Genomic DNA, 26,891 nt, shown 5'->3' with positions numbered 1-26,891 from the left:
CTCCAAAATGAGTATCTATACCTGCGGGCATGAAACACAGACCCCCCTCGAAGGAAGAGGGTCAGTACAAGAAATGTACTGAGTATATAAAGCATGAAATACAATAAAAATGATCATACTGAAGTAAAGAGTCCAGAAGATAAGTATGATAATTAAGAACTCACTATACCTATTCCTTATGGAACAAATCATGCATATCATTGTCATATACCGTACCCTGCCCATTATGAGACTCGGTGCCATAATCGTATCACCATATTATCGTATCATCATATATATATACCGTACCCGACCCTCTAGTAATGGGCTTGGTGAATAAAGTCATGCGCACGTATATCGTACTCGACCCATCGTGGGACTCAGTACCATAACCATATCATTGCATGATTATATCATCATATAGAATACCCAGACCCCTAGTGAAGGACTCAGTGGATAATATAGTAAAATGTGTGTGATAACATACATGGCCCGAGACTTAGTGAATAATATAGTCAAATATGCCTGATAATATACCCGGCCCGAGACTCGGTGAGAGATGAAATAACAGTATGTACGAGCAGAGTAGTGAGTAACCATATGCATTTAGATCATCATTTGAGACTCAATAGATAAGTAGACTAATCAATACTTGAGTATCAGGGCGATAGTCATATTCAGTATTCTTTAAATGTCATTATGAACCATATTAGATAAGCATCAGGGATCATAGACACGTATCAAGATAACGCGAGACAACTTATGAAAGTTAGGGACATTAATCATTATAGTGTCCTTAAGATTAGGGAATTTCATATAACAACTACTGTCCAACGTATAGAAGACTCAAGGGCAGTAGCTCAACTACTTTAAGAGTTTTAACATCAAGAAGTGAATAAGAATCATGAATCATACTCGGAACCGATGAATAGAATTACCCCAAAGCTCATATCATATATCAATTATATCTAAGACATGCCAAAAGAAAGAAGGGATAGCTTTATACACTTTTAGTGTTTATTTGCAACACAACACGTATACGTTGCCCGAATGTATCCTAACCTATATTAAAATGTCAAGAATTATGGTTAAGCTACAAAGAGATTCAAACGTGTCCCAATGTTAGTAATTCCTTTCTAGATAAGTAGACGACATTTTCCTTATATTCAACCAACTATATAATAACTAAGACAAAATCAATAACCGTACGTTCAAGTACTATAGCGAGGATATTCAAGATAAGACTTGAGAATATTCTGAACAGCCCACACAATATTCTAAACAGCCCCACATTCACAATATTCAATAATAATCCACATACGACAACCACATATTCAAGTTATGTTTAATGATCCACAGTCTTAACGTTTCATCGAGACAACCCTACAACAGCCCAACCAACATACAACATAATGCATAACTTTAACTATCATTAATCTTTCAAACTAAAATTCACATATCTTTATGTTATAAAAGCAGAAATAAAGTCTCTAGGTTCCTCAATGGCTACATCACAAACTTTACAGTGTTGTTCATCATCTCTGGCCTGTAGGAATGGCTTCACTACCGCTAGAGAAGCTCTATAGGCCACTGGATCTCAAAATGAATATAGCTCATCAAGAATCATCCTTTAATCCAACTAATGATACTTCGAATCTGCAAAAAAATACTGAAAATATAGTAATAATTTCAAGTGAAGCTGGATTGACTCAAGTACATTCGATCGAGCAAGACTCCATTGTTAGAATCGAAACTTCTCAAACATTTGTCACTGCTGAGGAGCTGCGCAGAGCTGAAGAAATAATTTTACTATAAAAAAATGGACTGATTCGCATTAAACCAGCTATGGGAGATGAATCTCCATTAAAAGTATCACATATAGTCAAAAATTCAAATCAAATTACCTAGCCAATTGAGAGAAATTACTAAGAAATGCCTGAGATGCACCTCTAAATTCGAGCAACTTCTAGTGAGATTCGAGACATGGCAACCACTAGGGATTGTTCTCCAGGTTTTCAGCTAATTCCACCGGCAAAATCAATGCCGAGGAAGAAATCAAAGTCAGCATCAGAGCTTCGGTGAACCAAATTGGTCGAAACTTATACCAAAATGATTCTAAGATGGAGAAGCATCCCACAAGCACAAGGCGCCAATTTGAATCAGCACCAATGGATTCGAATATCAAAATGACCTTTGATGGCTGCAAAAATGGAGAAAAGTGCGACTTGAATTTTCAAGATTTGGAAGACTCACATTCTCAGAGTCAATTTCAGCACCAACATACCAGAATACAAAGCACAAGTAACAAGATAAGTGGAAAGAATGAAATTGATGATACATGTGAATATGATCAAATTTCAGCTGAGCTGCAGAATGATCATGGGACTGATCATCTAGGCAATGGTAATGCTGCAAAGGAATCACAAGGTAAGTCTTCTAATCCTAGTGTTCAATTGCAATTTTCTCTTAATAATCAATTTAGCAATGAGGTTCAATTACATGCTAAGGAAATTGCACAAAATGTTGTTATATTAAATTCTGTAATGCAGCATGTACAAACTGATTTTAAGGATAGGTCAGAGGATATTCTATTTCATCTGAATAATATTGATGAGAAAAGTGAGACTCAAGTCCCTAAGGATCAAATTAATGTTATGGAGAATAGTAGAGGTCAAGAAAAAATGCTCAAGAAATGTAGGGTAATGGCAGTTCTGAAGGAAATAATAAACAAAATTCTGACAAGCACCAACAAGGTCCCAATGAGAGCCAACAAGCCAAACAAATGTCTTATGTCCCCAACAACAATCCTTTAAGAGTGTCCAACAACTTTGAAGCCTATAATCCCAACAGTTCCAAAGAAATTCAAAACAATATTCAAGAGAACAAAAACAACCAAGCTCCAAAGACTAACATCCAAACCAAAGCTCTAAACTCCAATGTCCCTAACCCTCCTAACCCTGTTATCCCCCACACTTTTGCAACAAGTTAAGAGCTCAAGAAGCTATGGTAACCCCCCCTAATTGATATAAGTCTCCTCAAGATTACTACTAAATAATGATATCCTGTAGTGGTTTTCAGAAAAGAGGACTTTATGGTCAAGCTTGTTGCTAGATGTAAATATACACTTATTGGTAAATTTACCCACACTATGCCAAAAATGGAGAGTATTAGGAGGGAATTTATTCTTCAAACTGAATGTAGAGAAGGGGTTAAACTCACTCATTTCAATTCTAGACATTTGTATGTTGATTTGGATAATGAGTATGATCACTCAACAGTTTGGTCAAAAGGAAAAATGTACATACAGGGCCAACTCATGAGACTACAAATGTAGGCTCCCACTTTTAAACCAGAGGAAGAAACTTCTTTGGTCCCTACTTGGGTAATTCTACCTGAGCTTCCATGGCATTACTATTGTCTTGAATTGATAACTCCATTACTATCACCTATTGGTAAGGTGTTGTTCTTGGACTTGTCGACATATAAGAAGACAAAGGTTAGTGTAGCTAAAGTCAAGGTTCAAATTGATATGACCAAAAAAAGACCTCAACATATTTGGATGGGGTTTGATAAAGATGAGAATGGTGAGGGTAGATGGCAAACTATTCAATATGAGGGAGTGCCTAACTATTGTCAACACTGCAAGCACCAAGGCCACATTAGCAGTGCATGCACTGTGAGAAGAAGGGATGAAGAGAATAAGAGAAGGAAGGTACAGGAAGAAGCAGAAAGAAACAAGCAAAAACTCAGCACTGGTAAGGATAATATTTTGCAGCTATAGGTAGATACAAACACCAAAAACCAACAAGAAAAAAACATACTACAGAGAAGGAAAACAACCAAGAACAAGAAGAATGGCAAACTCAAAGAAAAAAAGGAAAGAAAAATGGTCAACTTCAACATAAAGAGACACAACAACATAAGAGTCAAGACATGCTACAACAACAAGAAGTTTCAGAGCCTCCACAGTCTCCTAAAAGAGACAATCAGACAGGGAGGAATTAACAAAAAATAGGTATAATATCTAATACTAAAGCTTCTAGTTCCTAAAATTGTAATGTTGACTTTGGACTCCAGTGTCAATACCCCCAACCCCCAGAACAGTTATTCCCAGGCCCAATAATCCCATATAGCAGGTTAATAAAGAAAATGAGAATAGCAGAATAGCACAAAAGAAACATGCAGGCAAAACTGGTCCTTACAACAATGTGGAAGTAAAAGAATACTCAGGTATTGACTCAATGCTCACACACCCTATGGCTCTCCCTTCACTCTAATATTCTTAATAAAATTGCTATTGTTACTAAAGTAGTTGATGAAGGTGAGGATGGGGGAATACAAGAGGCACCCACTAACTTGCGAAAAAGGGATACCAAGGGGAGAAAAGTTCTTTTGGTTGACCATAGGAAAGACTCTAGAGCACCTTCTACCACCTTTCAAACTACTACCATGCACAATGTTCAGTTTCAACATGCTGAGGTCCAAGAAGATGATATTGACAGAGGAAAGGGTTCTGAGGTCAGGCTTCAGGTTAATGAGACTGATATGGGAGGTGCTAAATCTCTAAATATCATCAAAACAAACCAGGGTGTGAATTCTTAGATTCTAAACAACAAATCTACTATGTCCTTGAGTAAGAAGAAGAGAGATGCATTGAATAAAAAATATGCTAAGACAGGAAAAACACAATCTAAAAATTCTTAACACAGGGTGAACTATGTGTTGGTTAAATAATAGACAAGGATTTATATGGCTCCCCTGCAAATTCAAGCCAGCTCTACTAAGATGTGTGTGCCTAATAAGAGAGCAATAAAAAATAACCTTAATGATGAATACAGAGTTACTCACTCTAAAGGAGAAGAGGATCCTGATCAGAGAGATCAAGCTAATGGTGAGGATGAGGAAATAAGTGCCCATCTCTTGAAGGCATTTACTTCTACCATACATACTATAGTTTAGGATGAAGTGCAACAGGTTTTTAAAAAGAATGGTCTATCTCCTAGGGGTCAGCAGAAAAAGAAGGAAAAAAGAAACAGGAGATTACCACAAGTTATGATAATGCTATTTATAAGAGTAGCATCAACACAAGGTCCAAATCCTAGAAATCTTTATGGTCATTACAATATGCTGGAATGCAAGGAGTATTGATACTCAAGGTGCCTTGGTTAGACTCTAAAAACTCAAGGATTACCATAATCTTTCTATGTTCTCAATTCTTGAATCTTTTATAAACAATCTCAGCTCAACTACTAGAGAAACCAGGTTAGAATGGACAGTGCTATTCATAATTCTAATAGCAAGATTTAGATTTTCTTGAATCAAGATGTGGATTGCTCCATTATAGATCAAGATGAACAACATATTACTTGTAAAATCAAACATGTGTCTAGTCCTATTTCTCACATTATTAAATTTGTTTATTCTAAGTGTAAGGATTACATAAAAAGAAGTCTTTGGGAGAAAATATTGCAGTTTGCTAATATAGACAAGCCTTGATGCACTATTGGAGAGTTTAATGTCATCACTGATGTTTAAGAAAATCTAGGAGGGCAACCTTATAATATGAACAAAAGTTTTGAGTTCATAAGTATAATTGAAGCATGTGGCCTCACTGATTTGGGTTTCATGGTCAAAACTTTACATGGTGTAATAATAGGGACAAGGATGGTAGAATATAGAAGAGGTTGGACAGGGCCATGGTGAATGATAGATGGTTAGGGATGATTCATATGACTACTGTGATACATCTTGAATCTACAGGTTCAGATCACTGCCCCCTTTTACTTGAATGCAAGGATACGTATAGTAACCCCATCAAATATTTCAAGTTTCTTCACTTCTTAGTGAAGAATGAAACATTCCTAAAAACTGTTAGAACTTGTTGGGAAAGACCTATGAAGCTAATCCTATGAGAATGTTTCACCTAAAACTAAATAGGGTGTTTAAAACTCTCAGCAACTGGTCAAGACAACAATATGGTAAAATATTTAAAACAATCAAAGAATTTGAAGAAAAGGTACATCAGGCAGAAGATGATATTATTCATGACAACTTTGAGGGTAATAGGACCAAGCTCAATCAAGTGAATGCTCAGTATATTAGATATTTGAAGATAAAGCAGTCCATCCTTAAAAAAAACTCAACTTCAGTGGTTTAAAGATAAAGATGCCAGCTCTAAATACTTTCATTCTATCATCAAAGGAAGGAGAAGAAGACTATTTATCCCTTAAGTTATTGATGACCAGGGTAATACCATTCCGAGTGATCAGAATATTGCTACTGCTGCATGTGATCATTTTGAGAAGAACTTTACTAGGAAAGAGGAGCTGATCAATGAAGATATCCTAAATTGTATCCCCAACATCATCACAGATCAACAAAACCAGTTCCTTAATACTATGCCTACTAAAGAGGAGCTGAAAGAGGCTGTATTTTTAATAAATATTGTGTCTGCTGCAGGTCCTGATGGAATTAATGGCAAGTTCTTCCATACTTGCTGGGATATCATTAGTGAAGACTTATTAAACTTGGTGAAATACTTTTTTTGTGGGCATTCTATTCCCAAGTTCATCTCTCATGCATGTTTGGTCTTACTCCCAAAAGTAAACCATCCTAATAAGTTGTCAGTTTTCAGGCTCATATCTCTCAGTAACTTTACCAACAAAGTCATTTCTAAAGTGTTGTGCCTTCGTCTAGCTTCCATTCTTCCTCAATTAATCTCTGAAAACCAATCAGATTTTGTCCAAGGAAGAAATATCTCAGAAAAGATCATGTTGGCACAAGAAATCATTCATAGAATCAAAAAACCCAAGCTTGGAGATAATGTTATTATCAAACTAGACATGGCCAAAGCCTATGACAAGGTGTCTTGGTTATTTATATGTCTAGTGATGAGAAGAATGATATTTAAAGAATTATTTATTGATATGGTTTGGAGGCTAATGGCAAATAATTGGTACTCAGTTATTGTGAATGGAGGCAAATATGGTTTCTTCCACTTTATAAGAGGTCTCAAACAGGGAGACCCATTGTCTTCTGCTCTCTTTATAATAGGTGCTGAGGTTTTTTCTAGATTGCCCAACAACCTTCATCAATACTACTTGTACAGAGGTTTTCACATGGAGAAGAAGGGTCCCTTGATCAATCATTTGAGTTTTGCTGATGATATAATTATAGTCACTTCAACTTGCAAATATTCTCTCAAGCTGATCATGAAGACACTACAGGTGTATGAACAAACCTCAGGCCAACTTATCAACAAAGAAAATAGTCAATGCATGATCCCTTTGAATACTAATCTTGAGATTATTGCAAGGGTCAGTACCTCCACTGGCTTCAAATTAACTCATGGTCCTATTACTTATTTGGGATGTCCTTTATATATTGGGCATCAAAGGATCATCTACTTTACTAATATGGTGTCCAAAGTGATCTCTAGAATTAAAGGATGGTAGACTAAAATTCTCAGCTATGGAGGAAGAGCTACTCTTGTGAAATATATGTTGCAGCTACTCCCAATTCATCTCTTGTCTTCTATTGCTACTACTACTACTGCCCTCAAGCAAATTAAGTCTCTCATAGTAGACTTCTTTTGGGGATGGGACAAAGAGAAGAAAAAATACCACTAGGCATCATGGGAGACTCTCAGCTATCCTACTAAAGAAGGATTTATTGGCTTGAAAAAGCTGACAGATGTGTGTCTAGCCTTGCAGTATAAACAATGGTGGATCTTTAGGTCTAAGAAGACTCTATGGGGGAACTTTCTGAGGGCCAAGTATTGCCAAAGGGCACATCCAATAATCAAGAAATGGAACACTTACCAATCACTTATGTTGAAGCACATGATGAAAAATAAATCTACTATTGTGCCTCATATACAGTGCCACATTAATTCAGGCTCCTGCAGTTTCTAGTGGGATGATTTTTTAGGAATTGTCCCTCTAGCTTATCACAATGACTATATTCCTAGACTTAACAATATCACAGTCTCTAAATTCTTGATTAATGGGGTGTTGAATGAAGAGATAGTGAGACAACATACCCCACAACACCTGGTACAGAAAATCCTTAGTTTCTCTTTCAAATATCAACCTGACATCCCAGATACAGCATGCTGGAATCTTAATTCAGATAGGAATTTCATTGTGCATTAGCTTGGAACCAATTCAGGCAAAAGAGGAGCAAAATCATGACTGACAATACTATATGGAACAAATATACCTTTCAAGGTATCATTTCTAATTTGGAGATCCCTCAGAAACAAACTTTCTACAAATGAGAGTATTAGCTCCTTTGGTCATTAACCTGTCCAGTTTTCTTGTTGCTACAATCCAGGGTGGGATAATATAGATCACATATTTATCTCAGGCCACTTTAATAGACACATTTGGAAGTACTTTTCTGACTATTGGGGTATACAACATAGCAGTAGCCCCATGAGATGCTTTTTGATGAAATGGTGGTTGTCTAAACCAAATAATGAAGTTCATAAAATCTTATTGCAAGCTACTACTATATTTATTTTTTGGAATCTATGGAAGAATAGATGTACTAGCAAATATGGACGCAAGAGATCTAGTAGTACTAGAGTCAAGTTTTTAATCATCAAAGATCTTTATACGCTGATTTTTAAAGCTTTCCCTTACATTAATTGGCCAAGTGACTGGAAGGAGTTACTGTCTATGGTGGAAAGATGCAGTGATGAAATGAAAATTATCCAAGTTAATTGGCACAAAACTCCTTATAATTTGGTTAAACTAAACACTGATGGGAGTGAGTTAGACAATCCAGGAAGAATTGGAGTTGGGGGTATCTTAAGAGATCACAAAGGAATGCTCATTTATGCCTTTGCTGCACCTCTTGGCCTTGGTTCTAAAAATCAAGCTGAGGTACAGCCTGCTTTATTGGGCATCACTTGGGGCATTCAACATGGATACAACAGGGTCTTCTTGGAGGATGACTCAGAGCTGCTTGTGAAATGGCTAAAATAAGAGACCAAACCTCCTTGGTACATCAAGAACTACATCACTGAGCTGCAAGAACTGATCACATTGCTAGATCACTTTCAATGCAAACACATTTTTAGGAAAGCTAACTTGCTGCGAACACTCTTTCCAAGCATAGCCATAAGGTTGACAGGTTGTATCAATTCTACAATTTTCAGCAACTTCCTAAGGAGACAAGAGGGTACTATATATTAGAAAAACTGGGAATGGCAAGTTTAAGAAGGCAAAAGTTGAAGAAGATTAAAGATCCACCTTAAGTGAGCTGCTGAAGATTGGCTCAAGAGGATCAAGAAACCACCATGAGCTCTTTTTATCTATTTTTGTAATTTGTTTTTGGTGCTATGTAATTCTTCACATTGGTTGTCTCTAATTATAGTTATAGCTTCTTTGAAGAATACTTAGTTAGGATTATATTGTAAAGGGGAGAATCTCCCCTGTTTTATTGCTTTCCTAATTTCCTTGTATTGAGAGGAGTTCTCTCATAGGTGCGTAGTTTCCTAGGGACCATTGTTCTCTATTTTTGACTCTTATACATGTACATTGTAGAACTGTAGAAGCTGCAATTTATGATATTGCTAGGAGCCTTACATGGGTGCATACTAAACTACCTAGGAGCCGCATTCCGTAATAACCTGCAACAACTTGCTGTGGAGAAGACCATAACCATCTTTTGAGCTTGACAACAACATTCAGCAGCTTATCATATTGTAGGGAGAACTGCAAGATGCATCCACCTAGGAGCAGCACTTAGCAATAACCTGCAATATCCTGCTGAGGAGAAGACTATTAGATTCTCTATTGAGATTGGCATAATGTCATATTGGTTGTAATGCAGAGCTGTAGCAACTGATCCAATTCATAGAATTCTTCCAATGCAAACATTTTCCAAAAGTTTACTTTCAGTTGTCTAAGTACTACCACATACTTGAGCGCACACAACCAAAGTTACTTCGAGAGGTACAAACAAGGAATGTCAAACGTTAGAAGAACAAATCTAAAAGGGACCAAACAAGACTCATAGTAGGTGTTCCTTTTCTATATGTAATTTTAGCCTCCTTTTGTATTTGCATAGACTTTTCCTTTATATATATAAGGGGAGAGTCTCCCTTATTTGTGCTTTCTTAGAATTATTGTATTGAGAGGAGTCCGTTCTTAGGTGCATAGTCTAAGTTTGCTCCATCTTGTAAATGGGGATAAGTCGAATGGCCTTAGTAGGCTACTCGACTTATGAACCACCTTAATCACGGAGGTAAGATTTATGTCCCCCATCATGTATATTTTTCTGCTTTTTATTTATAATAAGGCTTGGGGTGCTTGACTCAATCCCTGACCGCCACGAGGGGGGAGATCCTTGGGTAAGATCTGTTCTTCAAAAAAAAAAAATTAATCTTCCAAACTAAAAAATAACAACAATAACATATCAAAATAGCCTTCAACTAACGATGTAAGGAGATGCTTAATACTCTCATAAACACCTACGAAAACACCAAGCAACCCATCTTCAATTCTTACACGTTATTTCATACAATCTTTTCATCTAATTTGATGGTATATAACAGCAGCCACAAAACATAACCCATTCAAATACAAGAAAACTTTGTCAACATTACACCAAGTTCTACAACAACCCATAAACCATTACAACTTCAACTTTAGCCATTTAATTCCTTCATCCTCACCATATAATCCATGATAACAACAAATAAAATACTAAATACAACCAGCTCGCCAACTTTAATTAAAACAACCCCTATGGCTTCAACAACTCTCTAACACCAGCATACATAATTTCATATATCCAATTCACATTTACATATTCACCACATGTCCAAATTCATCCAAAAACATATAGAAAATGGTTAACTCTTACCTTAACAAATTAGCTCCTTAAGTTGGCTGAAACTCATTGATTACACGTTAGGCCTTCTTGCTGCTCCAATGATTAATTCACGTTGTTAATCACCTCTGATTGGTTGAAAATACCTTAGAGAATTAATTTATAGATCAAAATTTGGGACCTTGATATGCTTCAACCATGGCCGTGAGTTGCCATTGCTTGGACTCTCTTTCTTTCTCTCTAGGTTAGGTTGAAGAAGAATGAGATAAATGACTAGCTAGTTAGTCATTACTAGGCTTATATATGCTGCCTTAGGGGTTGGACATGTGTCCACCCTTATGACATGTGTCCCACTATCATCCACACACCAATCAACCTCTGCCATGTGTCTTGGTAGGGCCCACTTAGTGGTCTAATTAAGTTAATGAATCACTAATCCCCACTTAATTCCTTCCACAAGTTTGTAAGTAGTTGCATCACCTACTTGACCTTTTCATTTAAAATGCAGTCCACATATTCTAAGTAGGTGCATCACCTACTTGAAGCAGGTGCATCACCTACTTGTTCTTTTTAGGAGGTTAGCAATTAGTCTTACCTTAAGAAGCTGTGTGATTCTTGCTACTTAAGCTAGACATGTAATCAAGTAGCTTAATTATGTAAGACATACGAACTAGTAGCTTAAGCAAGTAGGTCAATTACTATGACAAATTATTTGGCCTCGAACCCTTTTCAAATCCTTCCAAACCTATTTCAAACCATCACTACCCATATAGAACTAGTCTATGCAAAATATGAGGCGTTACATCCTCTCCTCCTTAGGGTCATTTTGATAACTTCATGGATAACATGGATCACATGATAGATTTACAGGAGCTTAAAAAATATTCCAATATACAAAAGTACAGGAGATAACATCTTTTCTCCCTTTAGAACATTCTTCCTTGAATGTTAACTAGCCTCATAAGGTCTTACAAGGATTTCGGGAAGTCTCTGTAATAGTTATCACATATAGTTTTCTTATTAATCAATATAACTAATATTGAGGTTTAGAGTACCTGTGGGTATAGGGAAAAGTGAGGATAGTTGTTCTTCATCTCTTCTCTATTCTTGTTTCTCCACAATACTTTGATGGAAGCCATGTCCTTAGTATACAACCTTCTCACTTGACGATCAAGAATAGATATAGGTTGGTCCCCATAGGAAAACTCCTCCATTGTTTGGATATCATCCATGGGAAATACTCTAGAAAGGTTGCCGATACATTTGTGAAGCATCAATACATGGAAGACGGGATGTACTGCCTCCAAATCAGATGGTAGGTTTAACTCATAAGCAACCTTGCCTACCCTATGAATGATTTGATAAGGGCCAATATACCTCGGTCTAAGCTTTCCTTTTTTGTCAAATCTTACTACACCCTTCATGGGTGACACATTCAAGAACACCTAATCATAAACCTGAAACTCTAAGAGTCGACGTCGATTATCTACATATGATTTCTGTCGACTTTGAGCTGCTAATAGTCTCTCCTAAATGAGATTCACTTTATCAATAGCTTGCTGAATCATGTCTAAGCCTATTAGTTTTGTCTCACCAACATCAAACCAACCAATAAGTGACCTACACTTCCTGCCATATAAAGCCTCGTACAGTGCTATTTAGATACGAGAATGGTAGCTATTATTATAAGAAAACTCAATAAGTGGCAAATGATCTTCCCAGCTACCTCTAAAATTAATAATACAAGGTCACAATATATTTTCTAGCATCTGAAGAGTAAACTCAGCTTGTCCGTCAGTCTGAGGGTGAAATATTGTGCTAAGGCTCAAGTATGTCCTCAATCCTTTCTAGAATAATCTACAGAAGTTAGTTGTAAGCTGAACTCCTCTGTTCGATATACTAGAGGTGGGGACCCTGTGAAGTCTTACTATCTCATTGATATATAACTTTGCATAGTCTTCAGTTTAATATGTAGTCCTATCTGAAAACAAAATGGAATGATTTTGTCAGCCTATCTATAATAATCCATATGGAATCATACTTCTATAGAGTGCGAGGTAAGCCTGTAATGAAGTCCATATTAATTGCTTCTTATTTCTAAGTCGAGATTTCCATCTCCTGTAATAGTCCACCAGGCTTCTGATGCTCGATCTTAACCTGTTGACAATTCAGGCCATCCCACCAATATAAATATCTAAGGTCATGATACATCTTTTTGACCTTGGATGAACAGAATAACGGGCATAGTATGCCTCTTCCATAACCTGTTGTCGTAGCCCTGCAATCTTAGGCACACATAATCTAACCTTATATCTTAGCACTCCGTCAGGTGTGATCTCAAATGGGGTCTTCATCTTTTGAAGGGCCACATCCTTATACTTTGCCAGAATTAGGTCCTAGTACTGGTGTCGCTTTACCTTTAATTCACGAATAAAACATCAATTGAATACATAATTTAATCAATAATCATGTAATATATCATGAATAAGAAAACCCAATGCATTATCATAAAATTAAGGCTTTTTGAATAAAAGAATCATAGAGGATTTAGAGAGAGAACTTTGGGATTCCATGGTTGAAAGGAACCCATGGGTAAAGTCCCATATACCTCAATGACTCCTTGCCATGAGATTGAAAAAGGAAACTTTATTTTGAAGAAAACCCTAGAAATTTCTTGATGAAAAAGAAGATTTTTTAGAGGAACCTTAGGAGAGAGTATTTTGTGATTTTGAGAGTTAATATGAGAATGAGAGGCTTAGGAGTACTTAGGGTTAGCTTATAAAGTTGAATTAATTCCTACAAGCATCCAGGTACAATACAAGAATAATAGAAAAGGATGGAAACACCCTTTCTTAAACCTGGATGGAGGAACCTACGACTCGTGCCCCTGAGTCGTCAAAAGGTTTACGGGTCATAGACCCGACTTGTCCTGTAAACTTTCCAAAACCCTAAAAACCCCGAGTCTCTAAATTTTCTCCACTAGTCAATCCTACGAATTGTCAAAGTGTCTATGACTTATACTGTTCAGTCATATAAAAAGAACTGAGGCTTTGAAATTTCCAAAATCAGGCCACTCACCCTACTATTCAGTTCTATGAGTGGTAGACTGCCTTACGGGTCGTCAACCTGAGTTGTAAAGTCCCTAACTAACTTAACCAATTTTCTAACCTCAATGCCATTTTTATAAATCTATCCTACAGTCTGTACAAACTTCTATGAGTTGTAGGTCGGTCTGTAGACGGACTCAGGTCCTTAAAATCTCAAATTTTCCCACGTTTTGACTTATCGACTTTCGTGATTTTACAATATCTCCCCCTTGGGATCAATCATCCTCGAATGAGATTCAACTAGCGTAAAAAGGGTATGGAAAGAGGACTAACAACCCAACATAAGTGCTATGACACATTAAAATTCACAAACCATGGAAATTTTCAAACTTAGCATAAATCATGACTTTTAAATCAACTTCATGAACATGCATGTTTATGAAAGACATAGAAACTTTGAAATGTATGAAATTTAGCGATTTGAGCGAGAACCACCTAATACCTTATGCTTGAGTAGAAGTAAAGAGATACGGATATCTCTTCATCATTTCCGCTTCCGCTTCCTATGTAGCACTCTCTACTTGTTGATTTCTCCACAACACCTTGACGAACACAACCTCTTTGTTTCTTAACCTCTTCACTTGCCAGTTTAAAATTTCCACCAAAACCTCTTTATAGGTTAATTTTTCTTCAACACTCATACTTTTCAATGGTACAGTGGAATTTGGATCACCCACAAACTTAACATCGATATATGGAACATCGAATGAACCATAGCCAACTCCAATGGCAAGTCTAACTCATATGCCACCTTTCCAATATGCTTCAAGATTTTATAGGGTCCTATATACCTAGGAGTCAGTTTCCCTCTCTTTCCAAAATACATTACACCGTTCATGGGTGAAACCTTCAAATAGACCCAATCATCCACATCAAATTCAAGGTATCTTTTTCTCATGTCCGAATATGACTTTTGGCGACTTTGAGCCTTCTTCAATCTTTCCCTTATGAGACTTACTTTCTCCATTGCATACAATACCAAATAGGGACAAATCAATGCCATCTCACCCACTTCAAACCATCCCACCGGAGACCTACATCTTTTCCCATACAAAGCTTCAAAAGAGGCTATTTGAATGCTAGAATAATAACTATTGTTGTAAGCAAACTTGATCAATGGTAGATGCTCATCCCAATTTCCTTTGAAATCAATAACAAATGCCCTTAACATAGCCTCCAAAGTTTGAATCGTTCTTTCAGCTTGACTATCGATTTGAGGGTGAAAAATGGTACTTCACTTGAACTTTGTACCAAGTCCTTTTTGGAATGACTTCCAAAAATGTAAAGTGAATTGAGTACCTCGATATGATATACTAGACAATAGAACACCATAAAGTTTTACCAATTCACGAATATTCAACTAAGCATAATCTTCCGCATTATAAAAAGTCTTAACCAATAGAAAATATGTCGACTTAGCCATTCGATCCACAATAATCTAAATAGAATCATTTTTCCATCTCGTACGAGGCAAGCCCATCACAAAGTCCATATTCACATCTTCCCGCTTTCAAGTAGGAATTTCAATGTCTTGAGCTAAACCTCCCATTTTTTGATGCTCAACCTTCACTTGTTGATAATTTGGACACTTAGCCACTAATTTCTCTATGTCCTTCTTTATTCCATTCCATTAATATATTTTTCTCAAATCACGATACGTCTTAGTAGATTCCGGTGATTCGAATATCGAGAACTGTGGGCCTCATCTAATATCAATTACTTTAGACCATCCATATTAGGCACACGCAAATGAACTTGGTAAGAAGTACTGCATCTCCCCTTAGGATAAAGCCTCGATGGCTTTTTTGGCAACCGACTTCTTCTATTCAGTTAAAATCAGATCATGGTCTCGTTTAGCCTTAAATTTGCCATAAGAGATGATTCCGCACCATTATGAACAAGAATACCACCATCATTAAAATAAACCAAACAAATACCTAAACGAGCTAATTTATGCACATCCTTAACCAACTCTTTCTTATCATCTTCAACATGGGTAACACTACTCATGGACAACTGACTAAGAGCATTGGCTATAATATTAGCTTTACCCAGATGGTACAACATACTCAAATTATAGTCCTTTAGTATTTCAAGCCACCTTATTTGCCTAATGTTCAAGTCTCTTTGGATAAACACATATTGCAATCTTTTGTTGTCAGTGAACATATCAGCATACACCCTATAAAAAGACGCCAAATTTTCAACGCAAATACAATCGCCATAAGTTTAAGATCATGAGTTGGATAGTTTCATTCATGCACTTTGAGTTTCCTTGAGTCATATGATATAACCTTACCTTGTTTCATCAACACAACCAAGTTAGATCCTTGAGGCATCATAATACACGACAAAACCATCGGGCCCTTCCGGTAAAGTCAAGATAGGAGCTGACATAAGATGATTCTTCAATGTTTAAAAACATCTTTCATAATCATCCGACCATTGGAATTTCACTTTCTTTTGGGTCAACCTAGTCAAGGGAAAAGCAATAGAAGAAAATCCTTCAACAAACTTCCTATAGTATCCGGCTAAGCCTAGAAAGCTCCTAATATCTAAAGGAGAAAATGGTCTGGGCTAATTCTTTATGCCTCCATTTTCTTTGGATCAACCTTAATTCCATCACCGGACACCACATGGCTAAGGAATAAAAAAAATTTAGCCAAAATTTGCACTTGCTAAACTTGGTAAATAGTGCTTGTCCCTTAGAGTTTGCAACACAATCCTCAAGTAAACCATATGTTCTTCCTCATTTCGGGAGTAAATCAAGATATCATCAACAAATACCACCACAAACATATCTCATTCAGCTTAAAAATCAGATTCATCAAATCTATAAAAATAGAGGGAGAATTAGTCAACCCAAATGACATGACTAAGAATTCAAAATGGCTATACTTTGTTTGAAATACCATATTGGGAATATCACAATATTTTACCCTTAATTGGTGATAATCAAAACGGAGATCGATTTTAGAGAAGTAACTTGCTCCTTGTAATTGGTCAAACAAATCATCTATCCTTATAATTAGATACTTGTTCTTTATGGTGACCATATTCAATTGCCGGTAGTCTATACATATTCGGAGTGAGCCATCCTTCATCATAACAAACAATATAAGAGAACTCATGGTGAAATACTTAGCCTTATGAAACCCTTATCCAACAAGTATTTCAATTGCTCTTTCAACTCCTTAGGTTCGCTGGAGCCATACGGTAAGGAAGAATAGAAATAGGTTGGGTATTGGGAAGAAGGTTTAAGCCAAAGTCAATTTCCTTTTCGGGAGAAACACCGGAAAAATCATTTGAAAACACATCGGATAATTCATTGACAGTAGAGACTGACTTAAGAGTAGGAGTTTCAGCATCAAAATCCCTACCCCTCACTATATGATAGATACACCCCTTAGAAATCATTTTCCGATCTTTTAAACATGAGATGAATCATGTCTTAAACACTGAATCATTACTCTTCAATTCCAGAACTGGCTTATTAGGGAATTGGAATCTAACCTTATGGGTTCTACAATCAATAGATGCATAAGAAGCATGAAGACAATCCATGCCAAGAATAAAGTCAAAATCATCCATGTCAAGTCCAACAAGATCATAAGGAATAACTTTATGCAAAACCAAAATAGAACAATTTCTCTAAACCTTCTTGGCGAACACCGAGTCGCCAACTAGAGTATAAACCAAAAAAGGCTCTAATAAAACTTTGGGACACATATCAAATATCATAGCAAGGAGGAGTAACAAAACAAAAATTGGCACTCGGATCAAGCAAATCATAAACCTCAAAGTCAAATACCCGCAATATACCTATAATAACATTGGGAGTTTCCTACACATCATGCCTAGCATGGAAAGCATAGACCCGCTTATTGCGTTGACCACCTTTTGGTTGAGTTAGGAAATCTTGTTGCACTTTCCCTCCTTGAGCAATTTGTCCTTGAGGACGACCTTCTCTACCTCTATTAGAAATATTTGGGCATTTCGATGATTTGTGGCCCATTTTACCACATCCATAACAAGCACCCGTTCCAACCAAACACCTTCCTCCATGATTTTCACACACTTAATACACTTGGGAAAAGTAGAACCACTAGATTTTACACCTCCACCTTGAAGCTTGGAGGTATGACACCTTATCTTTGTCAAACCTTTGGCCTTGAAATCTTTGGACTTGTTGAAAATAGCCACTACCACCACCGGTCTTAGCATTTGAGAATTCACTTTCAAACCAAGCCCTCTTGGAGTCTCTCATCCTTATCTCCTTAAGTTTCTCTCCTTCAATTTGTTCGAAAAATGTCATGAGCCAAGATATGTTCATTTCTCTCACAAGCATAGTGGTTCAGTATTCTTTAGCAATCAAGTCAGACACACCCGACATGAATTGGCTCATTCGAGCAGAAGGATTGACAATCAAAGAAGGAGCATACTTGGATAGCTTGGTGAACTTGAGAAAATACTCCCTCACACTTATGTTGCCTTACTTGATATTAATGAACTCTCTCATACCTGCTTCCCTTATCTCAAGTGGGAGAAAGCGATTAAGAAATGCAAGTTTGAAATCTTCCCAACCTATGGGACCCCAATCAACTCTCTCAGACTTTCATTGAGTATACCACACTTGGGAAGCCCCTTTGAGTTGGTAGGCCACCAACTCCACCTTTTCTTCCAAAGTCACTCCATAACAGCCATTACCTTATACACCTCATCAATGAAATCTTGAGGATCTTCATCCACCTTTGAACCATTAAATTTTAAAGGGTTCATCCCTGAAAATCCCTCACTCTAGAAGTCAGAGTAGGAGCATTAGGAAGAGCAACAACCCCTTGTTTTCCATAACATGAGCTAGCATAGTGATAGCAGTCCAGAACTCTGCATTGGTCACTTGGTCGGGCAAAGGACCATTGTTTTGGGGAACCGAAGGAGCTTGGTCTCCATTTGCATTGACCCCTTTTTGCATAGGTGGTCTTCTTTTAGGCATTATGAAAATTGCAAAGAACAATCATTAGGGAGAGGAAGTCTTAGCGTACACTCTATGGCATGATATAGATCATGAAAGAAGTGAAGATTTCTTAAAATGCCTTATAGCGTCCTATCCAAAGATGTGGCACACTTCACAGACTCTCTTGATGTGGCATATTGGACTCCCTAGGACACTCTTAAAATATTGTGTTTTGATACCAAGTTTGTAACAACCTGAATTAGGGCCCATCCGTGACATGACAATTATGATTTTTGAAAAAACCTCAACCAAGACTCTTAGATTATCATAAGCATATATAAGGTAAACAATAAGCAAAAACTCATAATATCCAATATACATTGCATAAACTCAAAAGAATCAAAACAACATAAACTTCTATATTTGTGTCTAACAAGCCTCTACATAGTCAATATGGGTAGGGCTAAGACATGTCGCTAGATCACCCTCAATGTAACATAACAAAAGTCTTTAAAATAAATGGAAGAAACCATAATTCCACCCTCAACAAATAAGGACTCACCAATAGTAGAAGTGGGAACTCAACACTAACCACGTGAAGGGTGGATGTGCTCGTCAACCCCTATATTATGATACAATAAAGGCAAAAGTATGCGTTAGTACATTTGAATGTACTAAGTATAGGGACATGCTATGCAATATAAAACATGAGATGAAATGATCAATAACGTACATGTGATATAAGATGATAAGTAGAATCATGAGAAAACCATTATTGATCAAAGCATTTGAAAGGCATAAGTAATATCATAATGAGTACATAAAGATAGTGTACATAAGTGGGATAGAACCATAACTGACAATAAGACCATGTGAGTTATCTCATGGAATCCCAATATCTACCCGTACATAGGAGAAAATAGAGCCCTACTTGCCAAAGTATAACTCTACCCCATTAGGTGGGTCATGAACATGTGCTATATGTGGATCCACTAGCTAGGACATAAGGCAAACCTATGATGGCATGTATTTATGAGACAAGAGACTTTATATAAGGACCCAGTAGGTCGAACCTCCACCTCAAGCCTCATTTGGTGCTAATTCAAATCCCACGGAATACATATCATAAATTATACTTAACATATATTCATAAGCTTGCTCATAAAGTTCATAATTCATAGAATAGCTCAATTTCATACATCATATCGCCATAAGAAATATCATGAGGATCTTAGGTCACCCTTTAAGGATCCTAAGTCAGCCCTTTTCTTTCATAAGCTTTCATTAAAAATAGCATTAGGTCCCTAGGTCACCTTTTAGGATCCTAAGTTACCTCTTGTAGTAAACTTGCTTGAAATTCATATCTTGAACATACTTGAAATCCATGATCATAGATTATACATGAAATTAGAGTAGAAACTTGTATACATAAACAAATTGCTTGAAAATTATGAAATTCGATTGAAAACATCCATGATCATATTCCTTATACCAATCCATACATAATTCACGAATAAAACATCAATTGAATACATAATTTAATCAATAATCATGTAATATATAATGAATAAGAAAATCCAATGCATTATCATAAAATTAGGGCTTTTTGAATAAAAGAATCATAGAGAATTTAGAGAGAGAACTTTGCGATTCCATGGGTGAAAGATACCATGGATGAAGTTCCATATACCTCTATGAATCCTAGATTTTGAGATTGAAAAAGGAGACTTTATTTTGAAGAAAACCCTAGAAATTTGTTGATGAAGAAGAAGATTTTTGAGAGGAACCTTGGAAGAGAATATTTTGTGATTTTGAGAGTTAATGTGAGAATGAGAGGTTTAGGAGTACGTAGGGTTAGATTATAGAGTTGAATTAATTCCTAAAAATATCCAGGTACAATGCTAGAATAATAGGAAAAGATGGAAACTCCCTTTCTTAAACCTAGACGGAGGGACCTACGACTCATGTCCATGAGTCGTCAAAAGATTTATGGTTCATAGACCCGACTCATCCTACAAACTTTCCAAAACCCTAAAATCCCTGAATCTCTGATGTTTCTCCATGAGTTAATCCTACGAATCATCAAAGTGTCTACGACTCATCCTGTTGAGTTATTGAAAAAGTAGTGAGGCTTTGAAATTTCTAAAATCAGGCCACTGACCCTACGACTCAGTTCTACGAGTCGTAGATTTCTATACAGGTTATCAACCCGGATTGAAAAGTCCCTACCTGACTTAACCAATTTTCCAACCTCAATATCATTTTTAGAAATCTATCCTATGATCCATAGAAACTTCTATGAGTCGTAGGTCCGTCCGTAGAATGACTCAGGTCCTTAAAATCTCAAATTTTCCCACATTTCGACTTTACAACTTTCGGGATCTTATACTTCCCTAGGTTATGATGAACGTATATGAAGTTTATACATTGGGGTTTGAAATGGACCAATAGCTAATAAGGGAGTAAATTACTAACCAGTTTTGTGGAAGAAGGTGTTGTGAGTTAGGGATGGTTAGCGGTATAATTCCTTATTTCTTATGTTTCCTTCTATTATTTCATATATATTATGTGGTGTGTATCGGGTTGACCGATGATGCCTACTAGTACATGTTGTTTGTACCGATACTAGTCTTGCAATGCCACTTGGCATAATCTAATTGCAGGGTCACTGATGTTTCTTAGGTGAAGATGAAAATGATTTCTTTGGCAGCTTCTACCCTTCCTTCATCGTGGTTGGAGTTGTGTCATTTATTTTATTTTATGCCCGGTTTCTGTAGAACTCTTGCACCTATTTTAGTCTAGTACCCTTGAGGGTGTTAGATGATTTTGTATAAGACTTGAATTTTTAAAATTAATATAGGAGTTTTTATAACCTTTCTGGCTCATTATTGTATTTTTTTTAACTTCCGCATTGTTAATTCCATTTAGGGGGTTAAGGGTTCTCATACTTAGGTATTAGAGTAGGTTTCCGCAGTGTCCGATGGATTGGGTCATGACATTATATTCTTCAAATCATCAATCGGATGAACTTTGAATGTTGACAAAGTTTTTATGTCTTCAAATTAGTTTCATACTCAGACGGAGTACAAAACCAAAAGGTTTTAATCTTTAGAAATTAATAATACAATGCCGTTTCTAGTTAAGGATGATATTTTTATAATTTTTGAAGCATTTAGCTTTAACTCTCCTGACGAAGCTTTTATACTCTTTAAATTGGATACCCATTCAAACAAAGTATTTAATAAATTGGTGAAGTTTTTATATTATTCAAACCAAATACACAAAATGATTTACTCAGAAAATATTTTATATCCCTGAACCAAATGCACAGGAACATTTATTTGGCCAATTTTTTATATTATTCAAACCAAATGTACGGTCTAATTTATTCAGTGAAGTTTTTATATTCTTCAAATCAATGGATTAGAAAATCAGAAGATTTTCTTCTCCAAATTGGGATTAGAAAATCATGAGAATTTTGATTTTCTTTTCAAATGGCTTTCCAACTAAACCATTTCGTCTCCCTTAAATATTTCAATAGTTTGATATATTATCTCACCAAACTAACATAATCTTTGTTGACCCCAAAAGATATATATATATATATATATATCTTCATGATCTCAAGAATAGTTTCCAAGTATCAATGTAAGTTTATTCATGTTTTACTGTAACACCCCCTAAAATATTGTATGTGGTGTTTCAATTCTCGATGAAAATGATATTATTTCTGTATTTTGGGAATAACTTTTTATAGAATAGTCTAAATTAGGTGATTCAAATTTTTGAATAACCCCAATGTCATTACCTACAACTTTCATGAGATTATATATTAAGTTTTGGAGGATACGTAGGTCAAATAAATTAATTTTTACAAGACATGGTGATGTGATGAAATAGAGTATTTGTGGAAGAAAGATCATATCTCACGGTAGGATACTCTAAATCGGTTGATTCTTGAACAAAATGAAATTATACTTCTAGATCTACTATTCATATGTGACACCAAATCCTAATTAGGAATTTATCTTGTTCAAACGCAGCTCCGAAAAAGGTATTCCGTTAAAAGAAGGTACATCTCACCAACCATTAAAAGATCTAGATTCATTTGACATCACCCATGACATCAATAGTCCTCCATTTGACATCATCCATGATATCACAATCCTCCATTGAATTTTCAAGATCATCCTTTGTAATTATTTTTATTTATTGTTAGGTCCCTCCTCCATACCTATAAATACCACCTTATTTCCTCATTTTATTCATCAAGTTTTCTCAAAAACTCTTCTATCTATATACTTCTTTACTCATTCTCAAATATAGTTTTAGTTTTTAGTAGTGTAGAAATATTATTTCGGTGATTCTTATACTCCGGATAGTACACAAAATGCTCCGGCGAGGAGAAAAAGCTAGGGGTTCAAGAGTGGTCATTAAGTTCTTCAATTCGGAGTAAAACTTCAAATTTTAGGTATGTAAGGTTATTCATAGCATTAGATTGAGTTCGTCCATGCGCTCAATAATTAAATTCATCATACTGGAGTTATAGTTGATTTTTACCCTATTCTTGAATTCTAAATGAGCTAATTCTTCTTCTATTAGGTTAGATATATTTATGCATTGAGATTATTATTATTTTTATCTCTCATATTATTGAAATTATTGTTCGTGGCTACTTTCCCATGAATTCTAATTAATTTGATGTTCATGAATATTTTTACATGTGTTTTGAGTAAAGATATTGACTTTTAATATTTATTGACAAAAAAGTGATTTGAATTAATATTGTATATGTATTTTATTGAGTTTTGAAAGAGTAAAAGAATTGAGTTTAAATGAATTTGAGTAAATGATGTTTTGAGCAAGATGTTTTGATGAGATGTAAATAATGTTTTGAAGTGTAATGATTGATGAAAAGGTAATAAGATGAATTTGATGTTTTTCCAATAAGACTAGATGATGATGTTAATATGAGCATATATTTTGGGAGTAGTATTGAACACTGAGTTGGGTAAGAACTTATTTGACTCAAACCCCAAAACTACGTAGCTAGCGTAGGATGGAGGCTATACCTCTTAAGTCTCAAAAAGAGGACTTTGATGATTGGATTCAAGATGGTGATGTCCTTTACCCTGGAAAGGTATTGGATAGATGTGGCAACTACATCACTTCGTTGTATCATTACTAGCTCATAAGTGATGGTTGTCGGTTAGAGAAACTCCCAACTGAGTAAGAATTGCTTATTATTATTATTTTTAAACTTGCATTACATATTGATGTTGAGTTCTGAGCTGAGTCTTCCTGAGAGGAGTTTCTTAATATCCGTCCTTACTTTCCTATTATTTTACATACTCGTATATTTCATGTACTGACGTCATTCGACCTGCATCATTTTATGATGCAGATACAGGTGTTAGAGATCCTCAATAGGCGCATCGTTGAAGATCATTACTTTTCAGCTATTTGGTGAGTCCTTCTTGTATTCGGAGGAACTCTTTATTCTTTCATTATTGATGAATATTATGTTTCTTTTGAGGTAGCCATTGACATGTCATTGGCACTATTTGATAGTTTTAGAGGCTTCATAGACAGAGTTTGATGATGTAATTGGAGTAGTTCTCCTTTGAAACTACTTCTTCTAAGGATTATTTCTTTTATTTGATGTTAATGATGGAGAGCCCACATAAGTATTCTTATTTTCACTTAAGTCTTCTGCTGATGAACGAATGAGTGATGAGACCAAGTGGTTCTCTCGGAGGCCAGAGATAGTTTCTGAGTGCCGACCACGCCTAGATACCCTCTCGGGGTGTGACACTTACTATCTTGAAACTAATTCGGCACATATTTCATGCATTTCACCAAATTATATATCAACAATTTAATTTGGGATGAGGCAGATCTTTTTCCTTCTTCAATAACTTACATCGAAAATGGCGCATGAAAATACCAATGCAAATCTTTGTTTTTGTGAATAAATAAAAATTGTGCTCAAAAGGAGAGAACCTTTAGAGGACTAAAGATCAATTTTGCACTTAATATATTTTTTCCTTGTGGTGCATCATACTGCAGCAATTCTAGGTTCGTACGAGGAAATTTTGAAATCGACCCCTTTTTTCTTATATTATATCATGTTAATCTATTATAACAACAAATTAATCTAAACTAATAATTGTACGATCTATTGTACGCCTCTAAGACTTTAATCCACATATTTTATATATACAAAAATTGATGTAACTAAGTATTATATTAAAGGAAAAAGACTTAAATATGCAATCGAACTTTGAGAAAATATTTATTTATGTCATCCGTTAAAAGTTTGGTTCATCTATGTCATTATCGTTTGAGAAAGACTCATTCATGACATTATTTTTTAACTTTGGTTTCACGCAAAACCATTTTTTATACGTGATCAATTATAATTGGGTGAATTCATTAATTATTTTTTTTAAAAAAGCCATAATTCTAAAATCATATGTGGAATTATAAAAAAAACCATTTGTATTTAAAAAAAATATTCCAAAAAAAAAATGAAAATCAGTCCCAAAATTTCGAAAATCTACTTTGATTTGTGTTTTAATTGTTGTTTTTGACACTAGATTCTTGTTCCCTAGTGTTTTTTGAGTTTATGTTCAAAATTTCAAGTGATTTGAAGTTGTGAAGAAAATTCTATCATTAAAGAATGTTGAAGTTTTAAAAGTTTGATGAAATTTCAATTAGTGGGTCTTGTTCAGTTATGTTAAATTCGAGAAAAATTATTGAGTTTTGATATCTAGATTGTAGGAACGCTGCTATTGAAATTTGAGGTGATTTGTGAAGAATTAAAAAAGTTGAAAATTTGAGAGTTTTTGATGTTCTTAATGTGTTCTTAATGTGTTCTTGGTGTTCTTGAGAAATGAGCAAAAAGAGTACAATTGATCCAAAATCTCATTGAAAAGTGTTTAAAGTTGTTTGGGATCTTGTTGAGTTAGGTTGACTTTTCCGTGTATTAAATGGCTTGCCGTCAAACAAGATGGGGTATTTGTACGCATAAATTCATACGCATGATAGATTTAAGAAATGTAGACCACCACTAATGATCTTTTTAACTCTTGCGATGGTCAAAGGTCAAGCAAAATAAATAAGTTTGTGTCTCTATGATGATAACGGCTAAAATTTATTTTATTCACTTCATAGAGAGACCAACTTATTTTTTTGTCAATCAATTATTGTTACCACTTTTCAAAATTAATAATTCAATTATTGTTAGGAGGCAACGTTGATTCACCGAATGAGATAATAGTATATGAAAAGGATGGACATCTAGTAGTATTGACCTTCCACGAATTAGCCTAACACTTTCTATCAAAACATTTTTATTAATGTTTTCATAGATTACTATATCATTAGTTTTACTATATCATTCTTAATTATTATTAAAATAGGTGTAAAATGGCAAATTGTCTTTTGATTTTTCAATCTGAATAAGAAAAGTGAACATTTATTTATAGTAAAAGTGGGTGGAGGAGGTAGTAGTATAATTACTCTCTTCATCCACTTTCACCTATTCAATTAAAAAAACCAAAAGATTGTTTATCATTTTATACCTATTTTATCCTTATTATTAAGTATAATAATTATTTCTAATTAATTTCCCAACATATAAAATTATGAGTGACTTGATAAAATTATTATTTTATTAATTTTTTCTTTAAGGGGCGTACCAAATTAAACATGAACAAATAAACATGAACATGAAACATGAACGGAGGGAATAACCAAGCGCATGTATATGTAAATCATGAAATTTACATTTCAATGCAATTTCCAAGCAAACATTACAAATATATGTAAAGTCGAATGTTTCTCTTTCTTGAATTCATAAATACAACAAATAAAAATTATGTACATGTTTCTTTTCTATTTCAAATACATCATATGTATTCCCATGCTAAAAGAAAGTAAAAATCACCCATTACATCTTATGGAGCCTCTATAAGTCAAATGAATAAATAAACGAAACGGAACAT

Source organism: Solanum dulcamara, chromosome 10 (assembly GCF_947179165.1).
Source record: "Solanum dulcamara chromosome 10, daSolDulc1.2, whole genome shotgun sequence".
NCBI lineage: Eukaryota > Viridiplantae > Streptophyta > Magnoliopsida > Solanales > Solanaceae > Solanum > Solanum dulcamara.
The sequence above is the reverse complement of the archived record's forward strand: the minus strand, read 5'-3'. Positions refer to the sequence as shown.